Source organism: Emydura macquarii, unplaced genomic scaffold, assembly GCF_026122565.2.
Source record: "Emydura macquarii macquarii isolate MOO-44397 ecotype Brisbane River unplaced genomic scaffold, CSIRO-AGI_Emac_v2 contig_265, whole genome shotgun sequence".
Taxonomy (NCBI): Eukaryota; Metazoa; Chordata; order Testudines; family Chelidae; genus Emydura; species Emydura macquarii.
Window position 1 is genome coordinate 140,577 of NW_027130402.1, and position 8,446 is coordinate 149,022.

The 8,446-nt window shown below is 46.2% G+C and overlaps 1 pseudogene; it reads left to right on the forward strand.

The window, feature by feature from the left end:
• Positions 1-6,923: 6,923 nt before the first annotated feature.
• On the forward strand, positions 6,924-7,869 carry LOC137153599 (olfactory receptor 4D2-like; annotated as a pseudogene).
• The last annotated feature ends 577 nt before the right edge of the window (positions 7,870-8,446 follow it).

An 8,446-nucleotide genomic window follows, 5' to 3' on the forward strand; every position in this document is an offset into this window, starting at 1 on the left:
AGCTTTAAAGTATGGTCTACCCTGCTTTTACTGGATACTTACAGGGACCACTGCGGGCTGTTTGTTCCAAATACTAACACCTGAACTGAAGAGGTGAAGGGGTTATGATTCTACATGAGAGTACCTTTCCCCATCATGTCAATTAGTCATTGGACTGAAATGTGCATTAGTGGGAAAACAATGGCCCAGATCCCCAGCTACTGAAAATCAGTAATGGAAGGAGGGGAGTCAGATCTGGGAAGAGAATGGGGGCTAGTAGACAGGGTGGGTGAGTCTGAGAATCAAGACTTCTGGGTTCTGACCCCAGCTCTGGGAGAGGAGTGGGGCCAGTGGGTTAGGAGCTGGGGGGCTGGGAATCAGGATTCTTGAGCCCTAGTCCTGTGTCTGAGACAGGACATGGCTCTGGGCTAGTGGTTTAGAGCACAAGCCACTGGGATTCCGGACTCCTGGGTTTCACCCCTGACTCGGAGGAGGAGGGCAGGGGAATAGAGTTATACAATTTAAGGCCAGACAGGACCATCACTGTCCAATGTCCCATCTCCAGCCATGGACATCTCCTGATGCTTCAGAGGAAGGGGATCAAACAAACCAAACACAACCCAAAACAAACAAAAAATCACCAAGAATACATTGCGGTGGGCAGGGGAGAATCCCTTCCTGACCCCTGCCTGTGGCCAGCTGAAACCCTGAAGCACGTGCTTTAGGAACATAGGACATTAACTGGAAATTATCGCCCGGGCTGCTGAGCTCTGCCCCCTGCCATCCCAAGCAGCTTCGTCATACAATCGCACTTGTAAAATTGTCCACCTCTCTCTTAAAACTAACTAAGTCGTTTGCCCCACACAACTCCTACTAGGAGGCTTTTGCAGAACCTCCCCCTCTGACGGTTAGAAACCTGCTGCTAATTTCCAGCCTGAATTTGTGCGTGGCCAGGTTAGCGATTGGGGCAGGCAGGGGCGGGCAGCAGAACAGTGCAGCAGCCATGGAAGAATCAAAGCAAGAAGGAAGCTGTGTGTGAAAACTCACCTGGCTGTGAGATCTCCACCACCTCCCTCCGCCTCTGCTGTGAAGGGAGCTGGGCGAGAGGGGGCTGATATCTGCTCTCTGAGCCACTGTGTCCCTGGGACTTGGTCTCTGGGGTGTGCAGGAGCAGCCAGATCTGGATTTGATCCGTGAATGATCTGGGTTCACACAGGGGAGTGCCAGGGAGAGCCCCCGCCACTTACACACAGTCTCCCATGTTGCCCTTCCCACAAGCACAGCCCCACCTGCAAAAACAGGACTTGGTGTACACCAAGATGAGGCCACGTTGAAAACCCCAGCACCAGCCCCTAGGACACAAGGGGAATCCCAGCCAGGGGATGGCAGTGCTAAGGCCGTGCTCTGTCTTCTAGGAGGTGCTGGGCTCTCTCGCTTCCTCCACCCTCTGAGTGGGGTCCATTCCTTCCAGGGAGGATGGGGCAGGCTGTTCTCGGTGGTGGCAGATGACAGAACAAGGAGCAACGGTCTCAAGTTGCAGGGAGGGAGGTCTAGGTTGGACATTAGGAAAAAGTTTTTTACAACATGGGTTACCTAGGGAGGTGGTGGAATCTCCATCCAGCAGTCCTGCTTTGAGGATGCAGGTCCCTTCCACCCCTCGGAATCCCAGCCAGGGGATGGCAGTGAGTCTTCAAGTGCTGGGCTCTCTTGCTTCCTCCATCCTCTGAGTGGAGTCCATTCCTTCCAACAGGCAACAGCAGGGACGCACCCCACCCCTCGGCGCCGGGCGAGCAACCCCTTGCGACGTCCCTGCGTGTCTGTCCCCAAGCCATCCTGCCCCACAGATGGCTGCATCTCAGCACCAGGCAAGCCATCCCCATGGGGTGTCATTCTGCTCAACCCCAGAGCTGGCCACATCTCACCAGTGCCATGTACATGGAGTCGAAGGGCGAAGATGCTGTATAAACACAGGCCCAGTGTAGACCTCGCGCTGCAGTGGGATGCTGTGTTTCTTCTTTACCAAGACAAGGAAAAAGCAAAAATCTTTCTGAGCTCCCCATTGTGTGGGTCCTATACTCAGCCGGCACCTCATTAACCATTATTATTAATTAACTAGATGGTCACATTCTTCTGTACTTCTCCAGGACAAGCTGTTCACCCGGCTGGGCCCTGGTCCCGCTCTGGTTGTAACCCAGTGAACCAAGCCTGGCTTGGGGGGAACAGATGGAGTGGGTTGTTGCTTTTCCACTTTTATACCAGACAGTCTTCTTGGGGGCAGGTTTGTCCCACATCTGACCGGGGAGAGGCAGCATGCTCTTGGACAGGGCGCCCTCCACACAACATAACAAAGTCTTGATGACAGGGGTGGCCGGACACCATTCCTGGGAGTGGTGGAATGCCTAGTATCCTGGGAATGTCTGAGTGGCCACCCTAGACCCTCACCAAAGGCTTTTAAGCAAACTAAGCAGCCATGGGATAAGAGGGAAGGGCGAGTAACCGGTTAAAAGATAGAAACAAAGGGTAGGAATAAAGGGTGAATTTTGACAGTGGAGAGGTAAAGCCTGGGGTCCCCCTGCACTGTTCAACACATTGATCAATGATCTGGAAAAGGGGCAAACAGTGACGTAGCAAAATGTGCAGCCAATACAAAATGACTCCAGATAGTTAGGTCCAACCCTGACTGCGAAGAGTTAAAAAGGAATCTCACTAAGGGCAGCAAAATGGTGCTGATAGCTGTTTGAAAAAATAATCCCAGCTGTATATACAAAATGATGGAGTCTAAATTAGCTGTTACCGCTCAAGGAAGGGATCTAGGCACCATCGTGGTTAGCTCTCGGAAAACATCCACTCAGTGCGAAGTGGCTGTTAAAAAAGGTAACAGAATATCAGGAACCAATAGGAAAGAGATAGATAATAAAACAGAAAATCTCAGACTGCCACTCTATAAATCTATGGCATGCCCATGCCTTGAATACTGTGTGCACTCCTCATCTGAACCATGATATATTAATGTTGGAAAAGGTGCAGAGATGGGTAATGAAATGATTAAGGGGATGGAACAGCTTCCATATGAGGAGAGAGTAAAAAGACTAGGATTGTTCATCTTAGAAAAGAGATGACAAAGGGGGATATGATAGAGGTCTATAAAATCATGGCTGGCATGGCGAAAGTAAACAGGGAAGAGTTATTTACCCCTTCACATAACACCAGAAACAGAGGTCACCCACTGAAATGAATAGGCAGCAGGTTTAAAACAAAAAAGGAACTAATTCTTCACCCAGTGCACAGTGAAGCTGGGGAATTCCTTGCCAGGCAATGGCGTGAAGGCCAAAAATATAACTGGGTTCAAAAAAAGACTGAGATAAGTTTATGGTCCATCCATGGCTATTAGCCAAGATGGTCAGGGACGCAACCCCACACTCTGGGTGTCCCTAAACCTCTGACTGATAGAAGCTGGGACCACTTGACCAGGGATGGATGGGATGCCTCTCTAATTGCCCTGTTCTGCTCATTCCCTGTGAAGCATCTGTCACACGGCCACTCTCGGAAAAGAGCATCCTGGGCTAGATGGACCATTGGGCTGACCCAGGATGGCCTTTCTTATATTATGCCCTTCTGTTCACTCTCCTGAACGTAGGTCAGCCCTTTCTTGAAGAAAAAGAGGGCTGTGCACCATTTAACCCATCAGTGTTTTAAGCTGTCACCAAGCCTGCTAGAGACCCTAATTTAAACCTCCACACTGCCTCATTCAGAACAACAACTTCAACTCAAGTGAGTGTCCAAACCGAGCTAAGCGATCGGGTATGCTGGGGTGGGTTTCTTTCATTCTCTCCTTTTGAAGCAGTTCAACTTTGTTTCAAATTCTGAAGTATTGATCGGCCAGAAGAAGAGACAGACTGATGCTACTATCGCCTAGTGGTTAGTGCAGATGCTGGCAAGCTAAGTAGGGATTTTGAGTATCTAAATAGGCATCAAAAGTAGTATCTGAGTGCCTAAATCTCTTTGTGGATTTAACCTTTAGACTCTTCTAACGTGTTTGATTTAGAACATCATGACTTTCTGATGAAAAATTTAGCACTATAGGATATCAATAAAGCACATATTAAACTGATTAAACTGGCTAATTGACTGACCTAAAGAGACAAGATGGGTGAGGTGAGATCTTTTATTGGACCAACTTCTGTTAGTGCAAGAGACAAGCTTTCGAGACCCACAGAACTCTTGTTCGGGTCTCCCAGAGGCACAGAAAAATGTCCGGTGGAACAGATTGTTTAGCATATGTGGTTAGCACGTATTGTAAGGGTCCAATCCAGGTAGCATGACCCGTTATCACCCTTGTAGTCATAGGACCAAAAGAGGGGGTTAATGGGTTATACACTGTTGTAATAAGCCAAAAATCCAACATCTTTATTAAGATCATGATTTTTAGTGTCTAGCAAAGTTATGAATTTCAGCTACCAGGCTCCTCTTTTGAAAGCTATGCAGGTTTCCTTTGAGGATGAGGACTGGTAGGCCAGATACAGAGTGATTGCTCCGTGAAAAGCATTCACACTCAGGTGAGATGGTGTTTTTGTCTTTCATCATTTTCCTGTGTGAGTTCATTCGAAAGCGAAGTGATTATCTGGTCATCCAGGCAAAATGATTCTCAGCTGTAGACAGCCATCCAACAAAACGGAACCAAACAAAATTGGTTGTTGAAAAGATTCACTTGTTGAAAACCACAACAAATTCCATGAAAATGGATATTCCCTTGTGAAAATGTCATTTAATGGAAAAGCCTTTTTTATTAAAGAAAAGAAAAAATGTTTTGATTAAAAAATGTCAATCAGCTCTAATGAAGAGGAAGAAGAAGAAGAAAGACATCACTCTTATTTGCATTCACTTCACAGGCACATGTGAGTTAAAGTTCTGATTTTCAAAGTGTCCAAGGGGGGTTATGTATCCCACTCACATTGAATTTCAATGCGATTTGAGTGTCTAAACCTTTTAGGCTCTTTTGAAAATACCAGGTGTAAATAATATGAACTCTTCTTACACCAAAACCCAATCAGGAACATTTTAAACCATCTCCCACTCCTACACTATGGAACTCACTGCCACATGATATCATTGTGGTCAAGTGCGCCAAAGGATTCAAACAATATTCAAGCTATATGTGAATAGTGAGAAAATTCAGATTTATCTTAAATAGTGTTGAAAATGCACAAGGGATATAAACCCTCCTACTCCAAAGCATAAATAAATCACTAAGTACCAGTTTTTTAAAAGTATTCAGGTGCCTGGTGGGATTTTCTAAAGCATCTAGGCCCCTAACACCCATTGAAATCAATGCGTTTCAGGTGCATAGGTGATTTAAAAAATCTCACTAGGTGCCTAAAGACCTTTAAAAACCTGACCCTAAATAACAGGGAGAGGAGGTAACATGTCCTATGGGCAGATTATTCCATAAGGGTCCACAGGGGGTTTCTTGCTGCTTTCTCTGAAACATCTGATATTGGCCACCGTCAGAAGGAGGGGGACCGATAGACAGGATGCTGGTTCGACCATTTATGACAGTTCCTATGTTCCTGTGTTCTTAAGAGATAAAATTAATGCTCTGATGGTGCTGAGTGACAGATCGATGGAACAGCTGGAAGAGCAGAACGGGGATACTGTTATTAGAATATGGCATGTCCCTTGCCAGTCCAGGCCAGAAAAATATCCAGTTTGGGTCACAGCTGTTTCTGCACCATGCTCCCCATTGAACTCTGCACACCAGGAAACGTGTGACGTGCATTGCTTGGCTCTAACACTGGTAATTGCCATACAACAAAATCCTCTCTGTTGACTTTTTAATGACCCCCATTGGAACCAAACTGCCAGCTGCTGGGTCCCCAAAGCAACCACTTTCTTCACCAGGCCCAGTAACACTCAGCTGGATTTCAGTTTGATCCCAGCGCCAGAAAGAGGAGGAGGGTAAAAAAAAGGGTATAAAGGGATGGTTTTGCTGCATCTCTTTGGGATGAGATGTGTTTCTTTGTACATCATGACAGTTCTGAAAAGCTCTGAGACGTGACTTCCCCTGGGCATCCATCCTTTCAGAGGTGGCCAGCACTGGCAGTGCAAACACAGCAGGTACTGGGGCAATGTACATCATTCTATGTGGGAGGAAGTGTGGTCTAGTGGATAGGACCGTGTCTGCAGCTCACTATACCTAAGTTATATTTCCTTCTCTGCCAGCCTCCTTCTCAGTGACTTTGGGCCAGTCATTACTCTGCTCTGTGTCTCAGTTTCTCCTATAATATAGGGATAATGGTACCGACCTCCTTGGTAAAGTGCTTTGAGATCGACTGCTGCAAAGTGCTACATAAAAGCTTGGTGTTATATTAATAAATTGTGGCACACGTGCATGGTATAATACTAAGGACACTTCATGTTAGAATCTGCCTGAGGAACCTCACAGCAGTTTCATTTAAAATGTTGACATTTCAAACTTTTTTATTTTATTTTTTTTACAATTGTTAACGATATTTGTCTTTAAAAAAATATGTATGAAAAACATTCTCCAAACGGCTTCCAGACCCTGGGTTCCAAGCAGAGAATATTAGTGATCTGCTTGGCATACGTACAGGAATAGAAACAAGGAGGTTCCCAGTCTAGGGCAGACTCGCAGTCACTCTGGCTGACATTTTCAAAGCCAGCTATAGGATGTGAATGTCCAGCCCCCATTCATTTCACCAGGAATTTGGCATCTCAATCCCCTAGACCAGTGATTCACAACCAGGAATCCGTGGCCCCCTGGAGAGCTGTAAGCAGGTTTCAGGGGGCTAAAGCCCTGAACCCCGGTGCCCCTGTGGGGCTGAAGCCCCAAGTCCCTCATACACACTCAGCAGCTGAAGCCAGCTTTAGTTTCTTTACGTTATTGTTATTTCTCTTCAATTGTAGGTATATTTTAAGCCCACAAAATGGGCCAGCAGAACCTCACCACGACAGTGACTGAATTCGTCCTCCTGGGTCTCACCCAGAGTCCAGAGCTAGACCATTTTCTCTTCATGGTCTTCTTCATCGTTTACATGGCCACCTGGTTGAGGAATGTCACCATCATTATCACAGTGGTCTCAGACCACCGGCTCCACACCCCCATGTACTTCCTGCTGGCCAATTTGGCTTTCCTAGACATCAGCGACTCCTCGGTCAATACTCCCAGGTTGCTCTGGGCTCTCCTCTCCCAGCACAAAACCATCTCGTTCAAAGAGTGCATCCTCCAGATGTTCTCTTATCACTTCATCGGGGGCGCCATGGCATTTTTACTTGTGGGAATGGCAGTTGATAGGTACGTGGCCATTTATAAACCACTGAGATACTTGATTGTCATGAACTGGGGTGTGTGTGCGGGACTAGTGGCAGGGGCATGGCTGGGTGGATTGGCTCACTCTGCTTTTCAGATTGAACTACTCCTCCAGTTACCGTACTGGACAATTTCTACTGTGATGTCCCACAAGTCATCAAACTGGCCTGCACCGACACCCATGTGGTCGAGATGCAGATGGTCTTCAATAGAGGAGTCTCCTTGTAGTTGTATTCATCATTCTGCTCGTTTCCTACACCGTCATCCTAGTCAAGATCAGGACACACGTCACGGACGGGAAGCACAAGGCTCTGTCCACCTGTGGGACCCAGATTACTGTGGTGTGTTTAATATTCATATCCAGCATTTTCATCTATGCTCGGCCCTTCAAGAAGTTTGCCCTGGACAAGGTGGTGTCCGTCATTTATACAGTGATCACCCCCATGCTGAACTCACTGATCTACACGCTGCGAAACGCTGAGATGAAAAAGGCCATCAAGAGACTGATGAGCAAAATCCTGTTCTCAGGGAGGAAACTAAAGACATCATTAATTTTTGAATGATCACTGCTATTAGAAACCAGACCCCAATTTATCAGAGAGGAGAGATATATGCCATGTGAACTGTGTGTCCCATCAAAAGAGATCACATACTGCACACTCATGGAAAATCGTGTCCATAAATAAGTTACAAACCAAAGTCCATAATCTCCATTCAAGTCTGGTAGCCATCTGGTGTAAATCAGCATACCTCCATTGGAGTAAATGGATCATATCCCAGATAGTGTATCAATGTACAGTAGCTGCATTGGAGCCGGTAGACCATATCCCCAGGTATCACCCTGCATAGCACCACTGAAGTCAGTGGCAGAGTTCCCCAGCCACTGTAAGTTAACTACTACTCTATTGGAATCAAAGGGGCCAGATCCCCATTTGATGAAATTCAGTGTGTTCTCTGACCATGTTCCAACAATTGAAGATTTGACTGTGAGAATTTTTGGTAAAAAAAATATTCTGTGAATGAATTCACACACTGGGGAAAAAAATCATAAATATTATAGTCTACTCAGGAGGAGAAAAAAAATTAAATATATTGAACAATGTATGTAACATAAACAATTCTTAATCTTTAGTATTATGA